The 13344-nt window shown below is 51.1% G+C and overlaps 1 pseudogene; it reads left to right on the top strand.

Moving 5' to 3' along the window:
• LOC133114637 (protein TANC2-like) overlaps positions 1 to 13344 on the top strand; it is a 144283-nt pseudogene that overhangs the window by 115444 nt on the left and 15495 nt on the right.

Below are 13344 nucleotides of genomic sequence, written 5' to 3'. Positions count from 1 at the left end.
CGTGAAAAGAAACCACTAACAAATGTTAATGAAATATTTATAATTCCGCAAAGCAATTACCAACCCAAGCTATTAGACCTTGTTAGCACAACACATAAATAACAACTTTGGTTTTTTTTTTTTTAACTCTCCCCATCTTGTTTTAGCTGTCTGCCCCCAAGGCGTTTGAAATTAGCATTCCAATTACCCATCTGATATTCTCCGTCGGAGAATTTCCGTTTTTTCCGCTACCCTCGGCGTGACATTTAAATATCATCGCCCGTCGTGAGCTCACAGCGCTTCGCCTCTTTGATTCGTACCCATTAGCTCGCCGTTCAGCCTTTAGCCTTTCGCCCGGTTCAGCTCCGCGCCTTCAGCCTCAGATCGGCTCGTTCAGAGCGCCCCGGCAGCCTCCATTTTACCTCTGCTGTGACAAACGTCTATTCTTAGATGCCTTGTTTCTAATTTAGCTTACTGTATTACACTTCTGCACTACAGCACAAGCGCGATAATTAGCACCTTTGACTGCGCTGTGGAAGCGCGCAAAAAAAATTAAAATAACATTTTAATAGTTCACGGGTGATTTGATTACGTTGAATTAAAAGATGATTTATTGTCCCATTTTACAGATTTGACAGTTTGTCTTTCATCTGAAGCCAGTGTTGTAATGCACCTTGCTGAAAAAAGAAAAACAGCTCAAGCTAGGTTTTGAAACAGCTGGTAGCCGGTTGACCAGCTCAGGCGAGCTACCAGCACTCGCTGGTTGACCTGTTCATACCCAGCTAGACCAGCTCATACCCAGCTAGACCAGCTCATACCCAGCTAGACCAGCTCATACCCAGCTAGACCAGCTCATACCCAGCGAGACCAGCTTATGACCAGCTAGACCAGCTCATACCCAGCTAGACCAGCTCATACCCAGCTAGACCAGCTCATACCCAGCAAGACCAGCTCATACCCAGCGAGACCAGCTTATGACCAGCTAGACCAGCTCTGTTGTCAAGCAGATCAAACTGGCATAGCTGGATTTTACAGCAGGTCAGATAACAGTGCCAGTTTCCCTCTCGCTGGAGCTGAAATCAGTAATATTTTAAACCAGCGGGGAACGCCTCTGCATTGAACGTGTTCTCGCTCTGCTTTGAATTCTTTACTACAGCCCTTCCTGAGTGCCTTACTGGCTTTCTTTTTCTTTTCAAATTAACTTTCATTTTTTAGCATAGTAGCTGTACTCCTGATTAAAACGACATGTTGTCCGATCGCTGTCCGTAAATTCCAATTACCCGGCTAACTGTACTTCATCATGATGTAATACCTCTACCGAAATGAGCAATTTTTCTGTGCAGAGGACAGAAATAGCTTTGGACACAGAGCCACAGAGACCGAATGAATCGATTGCACCTGTATCTGTTGAGTGAGCAAATGTTTTGTGGTGGAATTCCCCTTTAATGTAACAAGGCTGTGTTTTGATGACCTCAGTTTTGAAGATTCCCCCTTTCTCAGCCTCTAACTGCTGTTCTCTTACCCCCTGTGCCACCCCCCCCCTCTCTGTCGCCCCCAGGTGGTGGCGTACCACTACTGCCAGGCGGACAACGCCTACACCTGCCTGGTGCCGGAGTTCGTGCACAACGTGGCGGCGTTGCTATGCCGATCGCCGCAGCTCCTGGCCTATCGGGAGCAGCTGCTGCGGGAGCCGCACCTGCAGAGCATGCTCAGTCTGCGCTCCTGCGTGCAGGACCCCCTGGCCTCCTTCAGGAGAGGGGTGCTGGAGCCCCTGGACCTCCTCTACAAAGGTCAGGGGTCAGGGGTCGGGGTGCGCCCCCTCCCGAACCCTCCGCGACCCGTTAGGGACCCGCCTGTCCCTGCTGCGGTTTGCGTAACATTGCGTAGCCTAGCTCAGCAAAACATAACATCACATAGCATTGCATAACATAGCATAGCATAACATAGCATAACTTCACATAGCATAGCAGAAAATAGCATAACAGTGCATAACTTAACATAGCATATCTTAGCATAACATAGCACAGAATAGCATAACTTAGCATTACATAGCACAGCAAAGCATAGCACAGCTTAACATAACAAAAATGCTTGCCATTTTCCTACCAGTAGAGTGTGCCTATCGCTTCCTTAAAAAACTCAATATAATTTTTTCTTGAGTAGTCCCTTGGTAGTAACAGTGTGCCCTGTGTCTATACCCTGTCTCTTGTGTTCCGCGTTGCTCAGCCTCTGTAAACACGACGGAACCCTCCGTGTCTTTCAGAGAGGAAGATCACCGCCGATGAAGACCTCATCATCCTCATCGACGGGCTGAACGAAGCGGAGTTCCACAAGCCGGACTACGGCGACACCATCGTCTCGTTCCTGCACAAGACCGTGGGCCGCTTCCCGCCGTGGCTGAAGCTGGTGGTGACCGTGCGGAGCTCCCTGCAGGTGCGCGCACGTGAGGGGGCGGGGTCTACGCTGGCTGTGAGGCGAGGGGGCGGGGCTTACACTGGCTGTGAGGTGAGGGGGCGGGGCTTACACTTGCTGTGACGAGAGGGGGCGGGGCTTACACTGGCTGTGAAGAGAGGGGGCGGGGCTTACACTGGCTGTGAAGAGAGGGGGCGGGGCCTGCACTGGCTGTGAAGAGAGGGGGCGGGGCTTACACTGGCTGTGAAGAGAGGGGGCGGGGCTTACACTGGCTGTGAAGAGAGGGGGCGGGGCCTGCACTGGCTGTGAACCGGCTGTGAACCCAGAGGGGCGGAGCCTACTGGGGGCGGGGTGGGGCCACGCAGGGTCAGAACAGAGAGGGTGGGGCCACACAGGGTCAGAACAGAGAGGGTGGGGCCACGCAGGGTCAGAACAGAGAGGGTGGGGCCACACAGGGTCAGAACAGAGAGGGTGGGGCCACGCAGGGTCAGAACAGAGAGGGTGGGGCCAACACGTACTCAGAACCAAGGCTGCGGGTCAGCACCGGCTCGGACACGCCTCTATCTGTCACAGACATTTCACAGCGCCGTCGGCACCATTTCCTGCCCCGTGCATCATCAGACTACTTCAGTTTAGTTAACTGTTCTAACAGCGCCGCTGATTCTCACACTTCTGGTTACTCATTTGCTGGTGTTATTGGAGTGTTGATGATATTTTCCATCGCACCGGCCTGCTCGAAATATCCTGTCTGAGTGCGTTTTATGTTTCGCGAGTAGCTCTTGATAAGAGCACCGGCTGAATTGATGTCATTTATATGTAATGTTAAACGCACAGCCTCGTCCCATACTACAGTACCTCCTTCCCCACCGGGTTTGAGTGACAGCACATGTCTGTTGTTCTGTGGTATATATGCGATCTATGATATGTGTGCTATCTATGATAAATGCATTGTTCATGATATCCGCGGTATCTGTTGTATATGTGATCTCTGCAGTGTCTGTCATATCTATGGTGTCTGTAGTGTCTGATACCTGTTGTAGTGTTAAGGATATCTGTGGTATGTCCACTGCCAAAACCCCTTTTTTTTTTTTTTGTAGTGTAGACATAATTCATCACTTCATTCCCCTCTATGTTCTCTGTTTCTTCCAACCCTACCTTCTCCTCCCTCTCTCCTCCCTTTCTCCCCCCACCCCTCGCACCGCGCAGGAGATCACCAAGCTCCTCCCCTTCCACCGCATCTCGCTGGACTGTCTGGAGGAGAACGAGTCCATCGACCAGGACCTGCAGGCCTACATCCTCCACCGCATCCACAGCAGCCCCGAGATCCAGAACAACATCTCGCTCAACGGCAAGATGGACAACACGTCCTTCGGCAAGCTGAGCTCCCACCTCAAAGCCCTGAGCCAGGGCTCCTACCTGTACCTCAAGCTGACCTTCGACCTCATCGAGAAGGGCTACCTGGTGCTCAAGAGCTCCAGCTACAAGGTGCGCTGGAGTCTTTCAAGAGTTTGTGTTGTTCCACCGCGAAAATTAAACACCAGAACGTCTTAGTTTTAAATGTCGGTTTTAAAAGGTTGTTTAATATGCAGTAGCTATTTTATAACAACAGTTTGTCATTTAGCTGATGCATTTATCCAAAGTTACTTCCAGTTGATTAAACTAAGCATGAGGACAATCCCCCCTGGAGCAATGTGGGGTTAAGGGCCTTGCGCAAGGACCCGATGGCCACACAGATCTTATCGCTACACCAGGGCTTGAACCTCCAACCTCCCGGGTCCCAGTCTTGTACCTTAACCACTGGTCTACAGGCTACCCTGTAGTAAGGGAACTTGTGGATCCATTCTCCACTTTAGCCAATAATTGAGGGAGAATGTCAACACTTCTACCTCGAATGAGGATGCATCACAGGGGGGGGTTGGGGGATGGACTTTGGTATTCTCCCCAAATTATCCGTTTCACTCATATATACATCATATTTCTAACTGTCTCAGATGGACTGTAACCATCTGGTAACCATCTCAGATGGACTCTGACAGTCTCAGATGGACTGTAACTGTCTCAGATGGACTCTAGCTGTCTCAGATGGACTGTAGGCGTCTCGGATGGACTCAGATGGACTGTAGCCATCTCAGATGGACTCAGATGCACTGTAGGCGTCTCAGATGGACTTAGATGGACTGTAGCCGTCTCAGATGGACTCTAGCCGTCTCAGATGGACTCTAGTCATCTGGTAACCATCTCAGATGGACTCTAGCCGCCTCAGATGGACTGTAGCCTTCTCAGATGGACTCAGATGGACTGTAGCCATCTCAGATGGACTCAGATGGACTCTGACCGTCTCAGACGGACGGTGACCGCTGGGTTTTGTCCCCCAGGTGGTGCCGGTGAGCCTGGCGGAGGTGTACCTGCTGCAGTGCAACATGCGCTTCCCCACGCAGTCGTCGTTCGAGCGCGCCCTGCCGCTGCTGAACGTGGCCGTGGCCTCGCTGCACCCGCTGACGGACGAGCAGGCCTTCCAGGCGGTGACTGCCGGCTCCGTGCAGGGCGCGGTCGACTGGGACGACTTCCAGCAGCGGCTGGACAACCTGGCGCTGTTCCTGGTGAAGAGGCGCGACGGCACCCGCATGTTCGTGCACCCCTCCTTCCGGGAGTGGCTCATCTGGAGGGAGGAGGGCGAGAAGACCAAGTTCCTCTGCGACCCACGGTGAGGAGGGCCGGCCAATGGGGGGGGGCGGGACCAGGGAGACACGGCCAATGGGAGGGGAGGGACCAGGGAGGCACGGCCAATGGGAGGGGAGGGACCAGGGAGGCACGGCCAGTGGGAGGGGAGGGACCAGGGAGGCACGGCCAATGGGAGGGGCGGGACCAGGGAGGCACGGCCAATGGGAGAGGAGGACCAGGGAGGCACGGCCAATGGGCGGGGCGGTACCACAGAGGCACGGCCAATGGGAAGGGCGGGGCCAGGGAGGCACAGCCAATGGGCAGGCTGTTCCCTGTTAACATAGCTCAATCATTTACCATTTTGATAATTTGATTAGTTACCTCGGGTGACTGGTTGGAGCATGCAGCATATGCACACGTCTGTGGGGATGGGCTAAAGGCTCTCACATACATCACCATGTCAGGGGAGAATAAGTCTGAGAAGTTACGCCTGCGTAGGCCAGTGCTCCGTATCAGAGGAAGATTGTTCCGGAAAGGCTCATGGCTGTGGCTCTCACTCCCTCCCCCTCTCTCTCCCTCTCCCTCTCCCTGTCCCTCTCTCTCTCTCCCTCTTTCTCTCCCTCCTTTCCTTTCTCTCCCTCCCTCTCTCTTCCTCCCTATCTCTCTCTCAATCCCTCCCTCTTTCTCTCTCCCTCCCTCCCTCCCTCGCTCTCCCTTTCTCTCTCTCCCTCCCTCCCTCTCTCTTCCTCTCTCTCTCTCTCTCAATCCCTTCCTCTTTCTCTCCCTCCCTCTCTCTCCCTTTCTCTCCCTCCCTCTTTCTCTCTCTCCTTCCCTCCCTCTCTCTTCCTCTTTCTCCATCTCTCTCTCAATCCCTCCCTCTTTCCCTCCCTCCCTCCCTCTCCATCTCCCTCTCTCTCCCTCTCTCCCTCCCTCCACAGGAGCGGTCACACTCTCCTGGCCTTCTGGTTCTCCCGGCAGGAAGGCAAGCTGAACCGGCAGCAGACCATCGAGCTTGGCCACCACATCCTCAAAGCACATATCTTTAAGGTACGGCGACCCCTGACCCCTGACCCCTCACCCCAGCCCCTCTCACACGAAGTCACAGCATCACTTTCCGGCTTAAGCACGACAGAGAACTGAGGTGTTGAAAGTGAGAAGTGAGTCTTTCTCTCTTGTGGTTTGCCAGTCAGTTTCCTGTTAATGGACCGTGGAAAAACCTTGACTCATTTCCCCACAGTGGCCCAAAGACAGTTTTCAGACTGCAGGCCTGTTTGACAGCCATACTGTTTATTGATTGGTTGGCTGGTTGGTTGGTTGATTGATCGAGTGATTGATCAAGTGATTGATTGGTTGGTTGATCGGTTGGTTGATTGGTTGATTGGCTGGTTGGTTCGTTGATTGATCGAGTCTGTGTCTGTTCTCTCTTTCAGGGCCTGAGTAAGAAGGTGGGGGTTTCCTCGTCTGTCCTGCAGGGGCTGTGGGTGTCGTACAGCACAGAGGGGCTCTCCACTGCACTGTCGTCTCTCAGAAACCTGTACACCCCCAACATCAAGGTAGCCCCCCCCCCCACACGCAACCTACACGCTCAACATCCCCCCACTACACCCCAAAGATCACGATAGTTGTTATTGTTGTTATTTGATGACATTACTTAGCCTACTTGTCATTAATGATAGTCTGCTTGTCATTAGTTAAGTTCAGTTAAGTTTTATATCACACATTTGTATAGCATTATAAGGCATTTTATAGCGCATTTATATGGCATTACCTAGCGTTTTATATAGCACATTTATATAGCATTATATAGCTTTTATATCGCATTATATAGCGTTTTATATAGCACATTTATATAGCATTATATAGCGTTTTATATAGCATTATATAGCGTTTCATATAGCACGCTTGTCACCGTGTGTGCAGGTGAGCCGGCTGCTGATCCTGGGCGGGGCTAATGTGAACTACCGCACGGAGGTGCTGAACAACGCGCCCGTGCTGTGTGTGCACGCCCACCTGGGCTACGCCGAGACCGTGTCCATGCTGCTGGAGTTCGGCGCGTCCGTGGACTCTGCCTCCGAGACCGGCCTCACCCCGCTGGGCTACGCCGCCGCCGCCGGTCACCTGCCCATCGTCACCACGCTGTGCCGCCGGAGGGCCAAGGTGCTCCGCCGCGCCTCGAACACTGTTTACCTCCCACACTGTGCGCCTCGAACACTGTTTACCTCCGACACTGTGCGCCTCGAACACTGTTTACTACCGACACTGTGCGCCTCGAACACTGTTTACCTCCGACACTGTGCGCCTCGAACACTGTTTACTACCGACACTGTGCGCCTCGAACACTGTTTACTACCGACACTGTGCGCCTCGAACACTGTTTACCTCCGACACTGTGCGCCTCGAACACTGTTTACTACCGACACTGTGCGCCTCGAACACTGTTTACTACCGACACTGTGCGCCTCGAACACTGTTTACCTCCGACACTGAGCGCCTCGAACACTGTTTACTACCGACACTGTGCGCCTCGAACACTGGTTACCTCCGACACTGTGCGCCTCGAACACTGTTTACTACCGACACTGTGCGCCTCGAACACTGTTTCCCTCCCACACTGTGCGCCTCGAACACTGTTTACTACCGACACTGTGCGCCTTGAACACTGTTTACCTCCGACACTGTGCGCCTCGAACACTGTTTACCTCCCACACTGTGCGCCTCGAACACTGGTTACCTCCGACACTGTGCGCCTCGAACACTGCGCCTCGAACACTGTGCGCCTCCGACACTGTGCGCCTCGAACACTGCGCCTCGAACACTGCGCCTCGAACACTGTGCACCTCGAACACTGTGCCCCTCCGACACTGTGCGCCTCGAACACTGTTTACTACCGACACTGTGCGCCTTGAACACTGTTTACTACCGACACTGTGCTCCTCCAACACTGTGCCCCTACAACACTGCCCACCTCCAACACTGTGCTCCTCCATCATCACCACCACTGGCATTTGGCAGACGCTCTTATCCAGAGCGACGTACAGTTGATTAGACTAAGCAGGAGACAATCCTCCCCTGGAGCAATGCAGGGTTAAGGGCCCAACAGCTGTGCGGATCTTATTGTGGCTACACCGGGATTAGAACCACCGACCTTGCGTGTCCCAGTCATTTACCTTAACCACTACGCTACAGGCCGCCCTTCCAACACTGCACCTCCAACACTGTGCTCCTACAACACCATGCACCTCTGACTCTGCTGTAGCCCACAGAAATGACTCAATATTATTTTATCTTTACAAGTTTATTGTTACAGCCACTGCGCACATGAATCAACATTCCTGTAAAGGTGCCAGTATTCGCTAACTGGCTAGTTTTCAACTGCGGCCCCTGGGCAAGATGAAATAGCCATTAAAAGACAAGACAAGTCACCAGAGCAAGACAATCAAATAAGCAACAAACATAACAGGTCACAAGAATATATCACTCTTCAAGCACGGATATCAGGACAGGGGCAAGGCAGAGCGGACGGCAGACAGACCAGCGGATAACGGCACACAGAATAGCTCACAGAACAGCACACAGAACAGCACACAGAACAGCACACAGAATAGCACACAGAACAGCGCACAGAACAGCGCACAGAACAGCGCACAGAACAGCGCACAGAATAGCGCACAGAACAGCGCACAGAACAGCGCACAGAACAGCGCACAGAACAGCGCACAGAACAGCGCACAGAACAGCACACAGAACAGCTCACAGAACAGCGCACAGAACAGCGCACAGAACAGCACACAAATCAGTCATACGAAGCGTAAAGGTAAACGTATAACACCACCATGCAAACAGGGGGATAGACAGTTAAGTAGCTTGTAATGCTGACAGACGTAATTGCCTTTGAGCCAGGTTTAAAAATGCTAGTGAAAAAATATCACTGTCATTTTTAATGTTGCTTTGTATTCTTGTGTCTCTGTATTCATGTGTACTCAGAGTCCCCTGTGAAATTGAGATGTCTCAGTTGGATAAATAAATCAAATGAATATTAAGTATTGGATTATTATTATAGTTTAGTTTATTTATGTGAGCATGTTAGGGTACTACCAGCAGGTGCTTTCCACTGAAAACTGTTATTTATTTTTATGTGGCAGTTTCTTGTATTTAACAAGTTTATTGTTTGAATTCATCCCAAAACCATAACTAACGGCATTGTCTATTTGTGTGCATGTGTGCGTGTGCCTGTGTATGTGCGTATTTGTTTATTTGTGTATGTACCTGTGTGTGTGTGTGTACCTGTGTGTGCGTGCCTGTGTGTGTGTGTATGTGTGTACCTGTGTGTGTGTGTGTGTGTGTGTGCCTGTGTATGTGCGTATTTGTTTATTTGTGTATGTACCTGTGTGTGTGTGTGTGTACCTGTGTGTGCGTGCCTGTGTGTGTACCTGTATGTGTGTGTGTGTGTGTGTGTACCTGTGTGTGCGTGCCTGTGTGTGTACCTGTATGTGTGTGTGTGTGTGTACCTGTATGTATGTATGTATGTATGTATGTATGTATGTGTGTGTGTGTGTGTGTGTGTACCTGTATGTATGTGTGTATGTGTGTATGTATGTGTGTGTGTGTGTGTGTGTGTGTGTATATGTGTGTGTGTGTGTGTGTGTGTACCTGTATGTATGTGTGTGTGTGCGTGTGCGTGTATGTGTACCTGTGTGTGTGTGTGTGTGTGTGTGTGTATGTATGTGTGTGTGTGTGTGTGTACCTGTATGTATGTGTGTGTGTGTGTACCTGTGTGTGTGTGTGTGTGTGTGTGTGTGTGTGTGTGTGTGTGTGTGTGTGTGTGTGTACCTGTATGTATGTATGTATGTGTGTGTGTATGTGTGTGTGTGCGTGTACCCGCGTGTGGCCCCGCACTCAGGTGGATCACCTGGATAAGAACGGGCAGTGTGCGCTGGTGCACTCGGCCCTCAGGGGCCACCTGGAGGTGGTGAAGTTCCTGATCCAGAGCGACTGGAGCCTGGGGGGCCAGCAGCAGGGGGGCAGCAGCAAGAGCCAGGCCGTCCAGCAGGCCCTGGTGGCCGCAGCCAGCATGGGCTTCACCGAGGTGGGTACCAGACACGTAAATGTTTGGCGTTTATATAGCGCCTTTATCCAAAGCACTGCGCACTTGATGCTTCTCATTCACCCATTCATACACACACTCGCACACCGACGGCGATTGGCTGCCATGCAAGGCACCGACCAGCTCATCGGGAGGATTTAGGGGGTTAGGTGTCTTGCTCAGGGACACTTCAACAACAGGGTGGGATCGAACCGGCAACCCCCCCCCCCCCCGACTGCCAGACGACTGCTCTTACCGCCTGAGCGAATGTCTCCCCATACGTGTTGCCCTAACGTGTTTCATACATAAACACTATAATTATGTGTTTTTTAGTTGCTATTTGCGTGTCAGACTAGGGGGTTTGTATGTCTGTGTCAAGGCTTCGTTTCTGAAGCTCACTTCCTGGTCTTGTCGAGAGACGCTGTCCCCTAGTTTCAGTGTAGGTGTTTCAGCCTCCAGCTTCAGTGAAAGTCATTGGGAGCAATACAGTCAAAATACGAGAGAGTCAACAATTTCCCCCACAAGAAAATGTACTTGAAATTGGTGTTTTTTTTTTGTCTCCCATTAGTTGAGCTATTGTGTTTTTAGGACAGTGCGGGAGCACTTTGCGGATGAATCAGGGACAGTTTGCATCACAGTCGAGTCACCGTGTCTCACACGCTCAGTCCACGACCTCGACTTCATCGTGCCCCTGTAAGGGACGCCCCCCCTCTTCCGTTTCCCTACCCCCGTTTCTGGCTCCAGCTGCCAGGGAAAACTTAAGAAGTCTGACTCTGATGCCAGTGTGTCTGCTGGCCACACTGACCTGGGTCTGTAATCGGTATTGTAATCAGTCGGTCGAATTCGAATTCGAATGGTCGAATAGCGGCCGGGAGGGGGAGATCAGGATCCTGGATCTCCTCAGTATTGTAATCAGTCAGTACGATGGTCGGATAGTGGCAGGGAGGGGGAGATCAGGATCCTGGATCTCATCAGTATGATAATCAGTCGGTACGATGGTTGAATCGCGGCCGGGAGGGAGAGATCAGGAGCTCCTCGAGTCGACAGACTTGCTAATTCCGTCACAGCAGGATGGCCAGTGTGTGACTGCCTTATTGACAGGGGGTCACAAAATGGTCTCCGTCCTCCTGTAATGTGTATTGGACATTCCTGATCCAGGCTTGGCATGGGATGAAGGGTCATCACAGCACAGGTTGTGGGCTCAGCCTGACTCTGCTCAATCCAGGATACGGTTAATGTGATTCTGACAACTGCCGTTCCTGTAAATAAACATCATTTTCATGAGGTTCGGGAGAACTTCCTGATTTTCTTTACGTTGGTTCCAGAATGCTTTTTTGCCAGGCCAGGCGTGTGTGTTGTGTGATGACGTCACAGACACTTGCTCAACATTTTTTGTGTACAGTCTATGGTCTTTTGTGTGCATGTACATTTGCACATGATGATGGCGTGTATGTGTGCATGTATTTATGTGTGTGTGTGTGTGTGTGTACGTGTACATTTGTCCCTCCAGATCGTGTCCTACCTGCTGGACCTGCCAGAGAAGGACGAGGAGGAGGTGGAGCGCGCTCAGATCAACAGCTTCGACACGCTGTGGGGCGAGACGGGTAAGAGTGTGTGTGTGTGTGTGTGTGTGTGTGTGTGTGTGTGAGAGAGACGGGTAAGAGTCTGATATTTCTCTGGTCTGCTCTGTGCGGAGATGAGTTGCTCTGGTCTGCTCTGTGCGGAGTGATGAAGATGAGTTTCTGTGCGGAGTGATGAAGATGCATCTGTGCTGAAGCAGCCACTCTAATGTACTGGTGGAGTGATGAAGATGAGTCTGTGCTGAGTGATGAAGATGAGTCTGCGGAGTGATGAAGATGAGTCTGTGCTGAGTGATGAAGATGCATCTGTGCTGAGTGATGAAGATGCATCTGTGCTGAAGCAGCCACTCTAATGTACTGGCGGAGTGATGAAGATGAGTCTGTGCTGAGTGATGAAGATGAGTCTGCGGAGTGATGAAGATGAGTCTGTGCGGAGTGATGAAGATGTGTCTGTGCTGAGTGATGAAGATGAGTCTGTGCTGAGTGATGAAGATGAGTCTGTGCTGAGTGATGAAGATGAGTCTGTGCTGAAGCAGCCGCTCATGTCCTGGCGGAGTGATGAAGATGAGTCTGTGCTGAGTGATGAAGATGAGTCTGTGTGGAGTGATGAAGATGAGTTTCTGTGCGGAGTGATGAAGATGAGTCTGTGTGGAGTGATGAAGATGAGTCTGTGTGGAGTGATGAAGATGAGTGTGCGGAGTGATGAAGATGAGTCTGTGTGGAGTGATGAAGATGAGTGTGCGGAGTGATGAAGATGAGTCTGTGGAGTGATGAAGATGAGTCTGTGGAGTGATGAAGATGAGTGTGCTGAGTGATGAAGATGAGTCTGTGCTGAAGCTGCCGCTCTCATGTCCAGGCGGAGTGGGCGTATCCTCCAGCTGGAGTCTCTCATTACGCCCCTGTCTCTGCAGAGAGACCAGCGCTCCTGTCTCTGATCTGATTGCTCAGTGTTTAACCGCACGGACCCGGGATGTCTCACTCAGCGAGGTGTGAGAGAGAGGCGGGCAGAGGGCCGGTGACTCAGCACTGATGTTCCACTGGAGGAAAGGGCTGGCTTCGGTCTTTTAGTCTTCTGATGAGGCTTAGTCTTACTTTTCATATTCCTTTCTGTAAAGTTACTTGATAAGTGACTTATCCCATTTGGCAAATCTAGAAATGAATCAAACTGTCTCTCACCTCATTGGCAATATTGTTTTTTACTTCTTTAGCAAAAATGTAATTGAAATGAGATTTTCATTCGAAAGAACAAGGTGTTTGTTGAGATTGAGATTTTTTGTCTGTGTTGTCTTGCCCTGGGGGATGGAGTTGGCAGTGTTTTTATGTTGATTCATAGTCATATAATCTCTGCCAGGCTTTTCACTGCCTGGATGCGCGATGGCTGTAAATTCAGATTCAGAGGAGATCGAAACACGTCTGTTTACAAACCCTCGTCTCAACAAAACGGGTTCCGCATTGTCCCTAAAATCTCTAATGCAGGGAAGCGGACTTTATCGGGTTTTCAACTCGACGAGTTTAAAATTTGATCGCCGGAGGTATTTGGGTTATGAATATATGTATGAGGCTTTGAGTGTGCGTATTAAGCGGAGCGATACCGAGCCGTGTTCGTTGCCCGAGCTCCCGTTGAAGTGG

This window comes from Conger conger, chromosome 16 (genome assembly GCF_963514075.1).
Source record: "Conger conger chromosome 16, fConCon1.1, whole genome shotgun sequence".
In the NCBI taxonomy this organism is placed as follows: domain Eukaryota; kingdom Metazoa; phylum Chordata; class Actinopteri; order Anguilliformes; family Congridae; genus Conger; species Conger conger.
The sequence above is the reverse complement of the archived record's forward strand: the minus strand, read 5'-3'. Positions and strand labels throughout refer to the sequence as shown.